Source organism: Arachis duranensis, chromosome 1 (genome assembly GCF_000817695.3).
Source record: "Arachis duranensis cultivar V14167 chromosome 1, aradu.V14167.gnm2.J7QH, whole genome shotgun sequence".
Classification (NCBI taxonomy): Eukaryota; Viridiplantae; Streptophyta; class Magnoliopsida; order Fabales; family Fabaceae; genus Arachis; species Arachis duranensis.
Window position 1 is genome coordinate 26,756,740 of NC_029772.3, and position 12,812 is coordinate 26,769,551.

Consider the following 12,812-nt stretch of genomic DNA (forward strand, 5'->3'; position numbering starts at 1 on the left):
GGGATTGATTTTGTATCGACAATGATTAAGTTGGAAGATCACTAGATTGAGCATTTTTCTTTTGTTTGTTTATTTTACCTAGTCATTTAACTTTATTTCATTTACCTTATTCCGTTATCCCCTCTACCCTCTCTATTTTCTTTTTCCTTGTTATTACTTACAATTCTGCTCACTAACCCACTAACTGTTCGATAATTTGCACCACTCACATTAACAGCCACTCTAACAAGAATAATCACTCCATTTTATCTCTTGCTGGGTGCTCTGTTAGTTGTATAATAGGGAGAAGAAGCGGGGCTTCTACTTCCTCTGATTCCAAACCAGAAAGAACCATCTTTAGATTAAGGAGGGAAGCAAGAGGAAAAAGAGTTGTTGGTGCTGAGGAAGAGGAAGAGTACTTTGAAACAAACATGGAGGAGAACTTGGAAAACAACCATGAAGAAGAAGCTCACAACCATGCCAGAGAAGGCCCTATGAATCATGCTGGGCAAGAAAGAAGAGTGCTAGGCTCTTACATCAATCCAAACCCAAGAAATTGTGGAAGTAGCATCCAAAAGCCAACCATACATGCCAATAACTTTGAGTTGAAACCCCAGCTCATCACCCTTGTTCAGAACAATTGCTCATTTGGAGGAAGTTCCCAAGAAGACCCCAATCAACATCTAACCACTTTCCTGAGAATATGTGACACTGTGAAGTCTAATGGTGTTCATCCGGATGTCTATAGACTGTTTTTGTCCCCCTTTTCACTCAGGGACAAAGCATCTAAATGGCTAGAATCCTTCCCGAAGGTGAGCTTAACGAATTGGGAAGAGGTGGTGAACAAATTTTTGGCAAGATTCTACCCTCCTCAAAGAATTAACAGGCTGAGAGCTGAGGTACAAACCTTCAGGCAACAAGATGGTAAAACTCTCTATGAGGCATGGGAGAGGTTTAAGGACTTGACAAGAAGGTGCCTACCAGACATGTTCAATGAATGGGTTCAACTGCACATTTTCTATGAAGGTCTTTCTTACGAGTCAAAGAAGGCCGTAACCATTCATCAGGGGGCTCTTTAAACAAGAAGAAGACCATTGAAGAAGCCATAGATGTCATAGAGACGGTGGCAGAGAATGACTACTTCTATGCTTCTGAAAGAAGCAACACTCGAGGAGTGATGGAGCTGAACCACATGGATGCACAACTGGCTCAAAACAAGATGATCACCAAGCAGTTAGCAGATCTTACCAAGAAGGTGGGAGACTTTATCTTTCCAGCAGATTTCATAGTATTGGACATGGAGGAAGGAGCCAAGACCTCTATTATCTTGGGAAGGCCATTCTTGATGTCCAAAAGGGTGAACTTGTCCTTAGATTACATGAGGAGAAAATAATATTCAATGTGTTCAAGGCCATGAGTTACCCACAAGACTCATTGGGAGAATGTATGAGGTTAGACTCAGTAGATGATGTGGTGCAAGAGACTCTTGAAGAGGAAGAGGAGTTAACAGAAGAAGAGGAATCAGCAGCACGCGAAGAGGCTGCAACAGCTGAAGTTCATGTTCAAGGCACACTAGAAGGGAAGGATGAAAGAAAAGAAACACCCAAACTTGAGCTAAAGGCACTGCCGCCTACTCTCAAGTATGCATATTTAGGAGAGAATGAAAGCTATCCAGTGATTATAAATTCAGCGCTCAGCCGAGAACAAGAGGAAGAGTTACTTCAAGTCTTACAAAAGCATAAGGATGCCATTGGATGGACACTTGCTGACTTGAAGGGAATCAGTTCGGCCATATGCATGCATAAGATACTATTGGAAGATGATGCCAAACCTTCTATTCAACCCCAAAGGAGGCTGAATCCAGTTATGAAGGAAGTGGTACAGAAGGAAGTCATGAAGCTGTGGCAGGGAAGAGTAATCTACCTTATTTCGGATAGCCCATGGGTCAGTCCCGTCCAAGTGGTCCCCAAGAAAGGAGGAATCACTATGGTACCCAATGAAAGGAATAAGCTAATCCCTACAAAAACTGTCACAGGATGGAGGATGTGTATTGATTACAGAAAACTCAATGAAGCCATAAGAAAAGATCACTTGCCACTTCCCTTCATGGACCAGATACTGGAAAGTCTTACGGGACACGCATATTATTACTTTCTAGGTGGTTATTCAGGATATAACCAAATAGTGGTTGATCCAAGAGACCAGGAGAAAACATTATTTACTTGCCCATATGGAGTGTTTGCCTACAGGCGCATGCCATTTGAGTTTTGTAATGCACCTGCAACTTTTCAACGCTGCGTGCTTTCCATCTTCTCGGATATGATAGAAAAGTTCATTGAAGTCTTCATGGATGACTTTTCAGTATTCAGAGATTCCTTTCCCAATTGCCTAAATAATCTTGCCTTGGTATTAAAAAGATGTCAAGAGACCAATCTGGTCTTGAATTGGGAAAAATGCCACTTTATGGTGACAGACGGAATCGTCCTTGGCCATAAGGTTTCTAACCAAGGTATTGAGGTAGACAGAGCTAAGGTGGAGCTAATTGAAAAATTATCTCCACCAAGTGATGTCAAGGTAATTAGGAGCTTTTTGGGGCATGCTGGCTTCTACAGAAGGTTTATTAAAGATTTTTCAAAGATAGCCAAGCCCTTAAGCAATCTCCTTATGACTGATACACCATTTATCTTTGATGAGAAGTGCATGCTCGCATTTGAAAACTTGAAAAAGAAGCTATCCTCAGCTCCTATCATCACCCCACCTGATTGGAGTTTGCCATTCGAACTGATGTGTGATGCATCTAATTTCGCAGTTGGGGCAGTGTTAGGATAGAGAAAAAAAGTTTTGGTGCATGTCATATACTATGCCAGCAAGGTCCTCAATGACACTCAACGAAACTATATCACTACCGAAAAGGAGTTGCTGGCAATAGTATTTGCATTTGACAAATTTAGATCATACCTCATTGGTTCTAAAGTGATTATTTTCACTGATCATACAGCAATCAAATATCTATTTGCCAAACAGGAATCAAAACCAAGACTAATCAGATGGATCTTATTGTTGCAGGAATTCAATATTGAGATTAGAGACAAAAAGGGCATGAAAAACAAGGTAGCAGATCATTTATCTAGAATCCCTTGTGAAAAAGGTGCTACACATGATGCAAGTGTTAATGAGTTCTTTTTGGATGAGCAACTAATATTGGTTCACAAGGCACCATGGTTTACGGATATTCCCAATTTTAAGGCAGCTGGTGACTTGCTTCCTGGAATCAACAAACATAAAAAAAGAAAACTCATCAATGATGCTAAGTATTTCATTTGGGATGAGCCTTATCTCTTCAAGAAATGCTCAGATGGGATCCTTAGGAGGTACATTTTAGAAGAAGAGGGACGAGAGGTCCTGTGGAATTGTCATAGTGCTAGCTATGGAGGTCATTTTGGAGGAGAAAGAACCGCAACAAAGGTACTGCAATGTGGGTTCTTCTGGCGCACTATCTTCAAGGATGCCAAGGAACTGGTGAGGAGTTGCAATGAGTGTCAAAGGGCTGGAAATCTGCCCAAGAAAAATGAGATGCCACAACAATATATCTTAGAACTTGAACTGTTCGATGTGTAGGGGATCGAATTCATGGGACCATTCCCAACCTCATATTCGAACAAGTATATCTTGGTGGCAGTGGACTATGTATCTAAGTGGGTGGAGGCCATGGAAACTCTAACAAATGACAACAAGGTGGTCATAAACTTTCTTAAAAAGAATATCTTCACCAGATTTGGAGTCTCACGAGCCCTCATCAGTGACGGAGGGAGTCATTTTTGCAATAGACTATTGGAGACCCTACTCCTAAGATATGGGGTGAAGCATAAGGTTGCCACACCTTATCATCCCCAAACAAGTGGGCAGACCAAGATATCCAACAGAGAGTTAACAAGGATCTTGGAAAAGACTGTGGGAGCATCAAGAAAGGACTGGGCAAAAAAGCTAGATGATGCTCTTTGGGCATACAAGACAGCCTTCAAAACACCAATTGGGATGTCCCCATATCAACTGGTGTATGGAAAGGCCTGTCACTTACCATTAGAGCTGGAGCACAAAGCCTTTTGGGCTCTCAAGGTATTAAACCTTGACAGCACTGCTGTTGGTGAAAAGAGGGTCTTGCAGCTGCAAGAACTAGAAGAGTTTAGGTCTCAAGCCTATGAAAACACCAAGATCTATAAGGAAAAAGCAAATAAGAGATATAACCTCAACCTGGCACCAAGAAGTTTCGAAGAAGGACAACATGTGCTTCTCTACAACTCCAAACTGAGACTCTTTCCTAGGAAACTCAAATCAAGGTGGTCCGGACCCTTTCTAGTCACAAAAGTCTCACCTTATGGACACATAGAAATCATGGAAGAAAGCTCAAAGAGGACATTCACTGTGAATGGACAAAGACTCAAGCACTACTTCGGTAGCATGGGGGAAGACCCCAAACAGAAATATAATCTCAACTAGAGAAGTCACCGTCGAGCTAGCGACGCTAAAAAAGCGCTTTGTTGGAAGGCAACCCAACCTGAGGTAGTCTTTTTCCATTATTGTCTCAATAAAGGACTCAAGTAGAATTCTCCGTATTGTGAGGAGCTAAGTATGGTGTTGCACACCAAAACCTCCAAGGGTGAATGTGAAACTCTAAGTTTAGTGTTCCACCAAAGGATTCACCCTGAAGAGTACATTGCAACCTTTTATTGATAAAGCATTTGCTCTAACAAACAGAGAAACTACTTGAGGAATGTTTAATCTCCAATTCATAGATTGCTTTTCTAATTCATAATTGTTTCTGAATAAAAGCACACGAAATTTCTGCATGTATTCAATTTGTTGCATTAGGCAAAGAACTAAGTTTGGTGTTCACACACCAAATTAAGTTCAGAAATTCACAGGCATACATGCATGCTAACTATTTTCTAAGTGCTTGGAAGAACGAGCAACGTCCAATAGTTTTATCAATCAATCTCAGGAAGGAACCATACACCATCATCTAAGGAAGACATCAGGAGGTTGTATTGAACTATCTCTGAGTTATAGTGCTTGAATTGAAAGTATGATTAAATATTGTTCTCAGGGATATCTATTTTCTGCTTGTTCTCTCCCTAGTCACATATAAGTGTGTTGGTCTAGGTCCCTGTCTCTTATTTTCATCATGCTTACATGTATGCTTGTCCTTTTAAGTCAATCAATTAAAAACAAAATGTTATGAAAAACAAGAGTGGACTTATGTTGTGAAGCAAATTTTGAATGTTTGGGGTAGGGTCATTAATTAGCTAAGTTGGTTCACCAACAAGGTGTATAGGCAACTATATGCTCCAATTTACATGCTTGAGATACATCCTATGAGACTAACCAAACAATAAGATCCCAATAAGAGAAGAGAAAGAGCAATAAGAGTTGAAAAAGAAAGAAAAATGATAAGAAATAGGGCTAGGCACCAAGGGTTTGAATATTGAGGCATGTGTCTGTGGTGTTCCTGTGCAAGGGATATGCTTGGATGAATAAGCTCTTAGGGGTGCCTTATCACCTGGTAACTTGGGTTAACTAATCCAGGATTATTAGCTGAAAGTCCATTATCAAGAGCAACCTTTGCTACAGAGCACTTAGTAACCCAAAGAGGTGCTGGACACCAAGATCTCAAGAAAGAAAAAGAAAATAACAAGCCATGTGCCTGTGGTGTGTATGTATGGGGGAAAGAGACTTGATGGAGTAAGTCCTTAGGGGTGTCTTAACACCTAGCACCTTGAACCAACTGGTTTGGGAGTGTTGGCTGAAAGCTTATCATAAAGAGTCGCCCTCTCACAAAGCACTTAGCCTAAAAAGAATGTAATAAAACTTGGAAAGGAAAGGAGGATCAATAAATAGGAAATCTCAAAGGATGCAATCAAGTGAGTGTTCAAGGGCATGATAAAGGCCTGAAAACCAGTGAAGGAATGAACCTAAGTTACTATGCATGAAACCCCATAAACCAGGGATTTGAACTTCTATAATAATTATTTGTTTATCTTGTTCTTTCATTCATTTTTCATATGTTTCAGTACTTGCTTAGGGACAAGAAAGCTTTAAGTTTGGTGTTGTGATGCCAGGGCATCTAGGCCAGTTTCACTGACCTTTTCTTTACTGTTTTAGGGTAGTTTCATGCATTTTCTTAGGAAATAAGCAAGTTTTGGATAAAAATACACTTACACCTTGATTCAAGTAATTATTGTGAACTTTACATGATTTCATGAGGATTAGGCAGGAATTGAATGATATAATTGATGATGCATAATCTCATGACTTGGAAACAGGCTTTGATGCACTTTAATTGCTTGATTTCAGGACAAAGGAAGCTAGAAGGAACCACGTTAGTAGCCACGTTAATCTAATTAACGTGGTCACTAACGTGGAATGGGGACAAGCTTGTAGCGTTAATGGAAAAGGTGATCACCAATAACGCCCTCGAAGCCATCATAGCCCACGTTAGTTACCACGTTAACTACATTAACATGGTAGCTAACGTGGAGGAAAAGAGGAGCTCCAACGTTAGTGGTAAAAGTGAATGCCACTAACGTTCCACAAAGGCACAAATTAAGCCACGTTAAGAGTCACGTTAACTTAATTAATATGATCTCTAATGTGGGATGAGGAATCAATTACCAACATTAGTGACACTCACCTTTGTCACTAATGTTAGACCAACCCAAGAGTGCCCACGTTAGTGGTCACGTTAAGACCATTAACGTGAGAAGTAACGTGGAGCTAAGCATGATATGCCAACGTTAGTGACACTTACCTTTGTCACTAACGTTGGAGATGGCATTCACTACCACGTTAGTGGCCACATTAATCCAATTAACGTGAACTCTAACATGGGAAGGAGGGGTGTTTGGAGCGTTAGTGACAAAGGTAAGTGTCACTAACGCTCTCGAAGCTTAGGTATGCCCATGTTAAGAGTCACGTAAGCTATACTAACGTGAACTCTAACGTAGGGAAGGGGGAAAAAGGCAACGTTATTGGAAAAAGTGAGTGCCAATAACGTTTGCGAAGGACCAAGAGGCAACGTTAGTGGTCGCGTTAGTACCACTAACGTTGAAGTTAATATGGATCATTTTGGGTTGGAACATTAATGAAAAAGGTGATCGTCACTAACGTTCTCGAACCCACATTTTCACTTAACGTTAACACCACTAACGTCCTAACTAACGTCCATGCCTAACTCACACTTTTCTGCAAACAAAGCTGAGCCCACTGAAGATTGTAATGGCTTCAACACAAGATCAAAGGCCCATATCCAAGACTTGAAGAACTAACTAGAAGATCAATAAGAGTAGTATATATAGGAGTAGTTTTGAACTAGAGAGAAGCTTGGCAATTTTGGGAGAAACTACACTTTGTATATTTACTTTTCTGCACTTTTAGTTACTAGAGAATGTATTCTTCTTCATCATCTTCCATTTCCAGAGCTATGAACAACTAAACCCCCTTTCATTGGGTTTGGGAGCTCTGTTGTAATTTGATAGATCAAGTATAGTTTTCATTCTTCATCCTCTTTCTTTTCTCTTGATTTACTAGAAAGCTTTCGATCTTAATTCAATTGGTTTGTTGTCTTAGAAAAGAAACTCTCCAAAATTGGATCTCCTTTGAGCCTTGGAAAAGGGATGAGGAGATCATGCTAGAAATACTTTCTCATGTTGAACCAAATTGGGGTTTGGGCGAATATAGTGACATGTAATCCTCCCAGCACTTTGATTTGGAAATACATATGGTATAATCTGTGACCATACTTCATCTCTTCCCATGAGTAATTAAATCAAGGAATTGGGCAATTGTTCAAGCTTAGAGAGATTGTGTTGCCAAGGAATTGGGATACAATCATCTAAGATTGCCAAGGAGATCAATGAATGCATTGATTGAGGAAGAGATGAGAATGAACTTGATCCGGAGAATGCAACATCTCCTAAGCCCAATGAATCCCCCATTTCTGATCTTATCCATTCTCTTTACTTTCTGCCATTTATCTTTATACTCATCTCCCCAAATCCCATTTAAGATTCTGTTATTTATTTTCTGCAATTTACTTTCCCGTCATTTAATCTTATACAAATCTCAACTAAATTTCTGTTTAGCTCAACTAGCACACTCTTCCAACTAAAGTTGCTTGACCAATCAATCCCTGTGGGATTCGACCTCACTCTATTGTGAGTTTTTACTTGACAATAATTTGGTATACTTGCCGAAGGAAAATTTGTTGAGAGACAAGTTTTCATGCATCAGGGAGAGGGGAAGCGAAGATGAGACATTGGAGGGGGGTTAAAGGACGCAACTGCTAGAGCTCCTCGCATGGATGGGGTTAAGCATTTTTCAATCCACGCGTACGCGTGCGCGTGGGTAGTCGAAGGAAGGGAAGGACGCGGAAGCACTAGGTGCTCCTAAGCGTGGATAGTGATGTACGCATGGACGCGTACGAGTGATGTGCGCGTCCGCGTGGGTTGAAACTTTGGCTAGAGGCACAAAGTTGGCCCAGAGTTGGCACAAGTCTCAGGTCATTAGTATGGATGCTGCACCATCACACCCCTCCTAACCTTCTCTATGACTCAAAACCAACCAAAATGCAAACTTAACCATATTTTTTAATTTTTGAAAATTTTTCAAACAATTTGAGAAAACTTGCAATCCAAGCAAAAACTCAAATTCAAAGAATCATCCTTATTCAATGCATAAAATGTATAAACAACCTAGCAACCCAAACAAAACTTGCAAGGAAGTAAAGACCTGCCTGCAATGGCAACTCAATTCATTCATTTATTATATCTTCAAGAAAATGGAAAGAGTTTACCATGGTGGGGTGTCTCTTACCAAGCACTTTTGGTTTAAGTCCTTAAGTTGGACATTTGGGAAGCTCCTTGTCAAGGTGGTTTATACTTGTATTCATCCTTGAACCTCCAAGAATGCTTGCTCTTCAACTGGTTGACAGAATTTCCAACCATCTTCACCAAGCTTGGGTGAGGTTTTTCCCAAGATATGGGCTCCCACAATTGGTCTTCATGTTGTGATCCGGGATCCCATATCTTATCTTCACACCTATCTTCTAGTTGATCATCATGATTTCACTTGGGTGGTAGGCACTTAGAATTCTCCTTAGAGCACTAATTTCTCTTCTTAGACCCACACAAATTGGTTCTACACCAACCATTACTATTTCACTTTGAGCATGCAACCATCATGAACTTAGAGTGATGTTTCCAACCACTACACAACTCTCTTTTTCTCTTAACTCCACAAAGAGCTCTAAGTTGACCATCATTTTCAATCAAACCATATTCAAGCGAGAAGGTAAAGCTTAGGGATAAGAATTTTACCCACTTGAATGTTGTAAGGAATAATGGTGACTTAGGAAGGAAGACTTCCCCACACTTAGCCAATGCGAGATCCGTTCCCTTGTGCCTTTCCTTTAATTTCCACCTCTTCCTTAGCCTCTACTTCAAGCTCAATGGAAGAAGATTCAATTTGTAGAGAGGAAGTCATCAATGAATGAATCCCTCTCTTGATCAATCTTTTCAACATCTTCGACCATGAATTGCCTTGGAGGTTGCACACCCTTTTCAATGTCAATATCAAGGGGATTGGCCAAGGTGAACAAAAAATCGCTCAATATGGAATCCATTTCTTAATCAATTTCCCTCAACTCGTTATCCACTTCCTTAACATTGATAACCTCAACTTCCTCCTCTTGATGCAAATCTTGCTTCAACTCCTCTTCTTCACCTTGGAGCTTCGAATTCACTCCCCCACTAAGCTTCTTGATCGTTTCTTCACATTCAACGATGGGAGTGCCTTGATCGCGTAGGCTTAGGCGGGAGGAGACTATGTTGCGATCAGCTTTTGCCACGGCGGCAATCTTGGCTTCTAGCTCCTTGAACTCACTTTGGTTCTCTTCTTGCCTTTGGATGTAAGAGCTAATATACCCTTGGAGAGAATCATCCATTGGAGGTGATGTGGAAAGAGAAGGTTCATTGTTTGAGAGGGAAGTTTCATAATTAGAAGTTGGTTCATCTTGGTAAGGGTATGGAGGTGGTGTATTGGTGCATGAAACTGTGATCATCAATGGCGCCATCAACATGGTACGCTCAATTGCAATCTCAACTCTTTATCACAACTTCGCACAACTAACCAGCAAGTGCACTGGGTCGTCCAAGTAATAAACCTTACGCGAGTAAGGGTCGATCCCACGAAGATTGTTGGTATGAAGCAAGCTATGGTCATATTGTAAATCTCAGTCAGGCGGATTCAAATGGTTATGGAGGATTAATGATTAAAAGATAAATAAAATAAAGATAGAGATACTTATGTAATTCATTGGTGAGAATTTCAGATAAGCGTATGGAGATGCTTTGTCCCTTCCGTCTCTCTGCTTTCCTACTATCTTCATCCAATCCTTCTTACTCCTTTCCATGGCAAGCTGTATGGTGGGCATCACCGTTATCAATGGCTACAGTCCCGTCCTCTCAGTGAAAATGTTCAACGCGCTCTGTCACAGCACGGCTATTCATCTGTTGGTTCTCGATCATGTCGGAATAGAATCCAGTGATTCTTTTGCGTCTGTCACTAACGCCCCACAATTGCGAGTTTGAAGCTCGTCACAGTCATTCAATCCCTGAATCCTACTCAGAATACCACAGAAAAGGTTTAGACGTTCCAGATTCTCAAGAATGGCCGCCAATGGATTCTATCTTATACCACGAAGATTCTGATTAAGGAATCCAAGAGATATCCACTCAAGCCTTGTTTGCATGTAGAACGGAAGTGGTTGTCAGGCACGCATTCATAAGTGAGAATGATGATGAGCGTCACATAATCATCACATTCATCAAGTTCTTGAGTGCGAATGAATATCTTTGAGGAACAAGTGATATCTTAGAACAAGAATAAGCTGAATTGAATAGAAGAACAATAGTAATTGCATTAATACTCGAGGTACAGCAGAGCTCCACACCTTAGTCTATGGTGTGTAGAAACTCCACCGTTGAAAATACACAAGTGATAATGGTGATCATTGGCTTCATCCTCAGAGAGGGAACCAGATGAACCAAGATGAAAATGCAATAGCAAAAGGTCTTATTTATAGAGAACTAGTAGCTTAGGGTTTACAGAAATGAGTAAATGACATAAAAATCCACTTCCGGGCCCACTTGGTGTGTGCTTTGGCTGAGCATTGAAGCTTCTATGTCTAGAGACTTTTCTTGGAGTTAAACGCTAGCTTTTGTGCCAGTTTGGGCGTTTAACTCCCACTTCTGTGCCAGTTGCGGCGTTAAACGCCGGGAATTCTTGAGCTGATTTGGAACGCCTATTTGGGCTATCAAATCTCGAGCAAAGTATGAACTATTATATATTGCTGGAAAGCCCAGGATGTCTACTTTCCAAATCAATTGAGAGCGCACCAATTGGGCTTTTGTAGCTCCAGAAAATCCACCTCAAATGCAGGGAGGTAAGAATCCAACAGCATCTGCAGCCCTTTTCAGCCTCTGAATCAGATTTTTGCTCAGGTCCCTCAATTTCAGCCAGAAAATACCTGGAATCACAGAAAAACACACAAACTCATAGTAAATTCCAGAAAAGTGAATTTTAAATAAAAACTAATAAAAATATAATAAAAACTAGCTAAAACATAGTAAAAGCATACTATAAACAATGCCAAAAAGCGTATAAATTATCCGCTCATCACAACACCAAACTTAAATTGTTGCATGTTCCCAAGATACTGAAAATCAAATAGGATAAAAAGAAGAGAATATACAATGAATTCCAAAAACATCTATGAAGATCAGTATTAATTAGATGAGCGGGGCTTTTAGCTTTTTGCCTCTGAACAGTTTTGGCATCTCACTTTATCCTTTGAAGTTCAGAATGATTGGCTTCTATAGGAACTCAGAATCCGGATAGTGTTATTGATTTCCTAATTAAGTATGATGATTCTTGAACACAACTATTTTATGAGTCTTGGCCGTGGCCCAAAGCACTTTGTTTTCCAGTATCACCACCGGATACATCCATGCCACAGACACATAACTGGGTGAACCTTTTCAGATTGTGACTCAGCTTTGCTAGAATCCCCAATTAGAGGTGTCCAGGATTCTTAAGCACACTCTTTTTGCTTCGGATCACGACTTTAACTGCTCAGTCTCAAGTTTTCACTTGACACCTTCACGCCACAAGCACATAGTTAGGGACAACTTGGTTTAGCTGCTTAGGCCAGGATGTTATTCTTGTAGGCCCTCCTATCCACTGATGCTCAAAGCCTTGGATCCTTTTTATTATCCATGCCTTTTGGTTTAAAGGGCTATTGGCTTTTTCTGCTTGCTCTTTTTTTTTTGAATTCACTGCTTTTTCTTGCTTCAAGAATCATTTTTATGATTTTTCAAATCCTCAGTAACATGTATCCTTTTTCATCATTCTTTCAAGAGCCAACAATTTTAACATTCATGAACAACAAATTCAAAAGACATATGCACTGTTCAAGCATACATTCAGAAGTCAAAAGTATTGCCACCACATCAAAATAATTAATCTGTTATAAAATTTGAAATTCATGCAATTCTTCTCTTTTTCAATTAAGAACATTTTTCATTTAAGAAAGGTGATGGATTCATAGGACATTCATAACTTTAAGGCATAGACACTAAGACACTAATGATCATAAGACACAAACATAAATAAAACATAAAGCATAATTTTTGAAAAACAGAAAAATAAAGAACAATGAGATTAAAGAACGGGTCCACCTTAGTGATGGCGGCTTGTTCTTCCTCTTGAAGATCTTATGG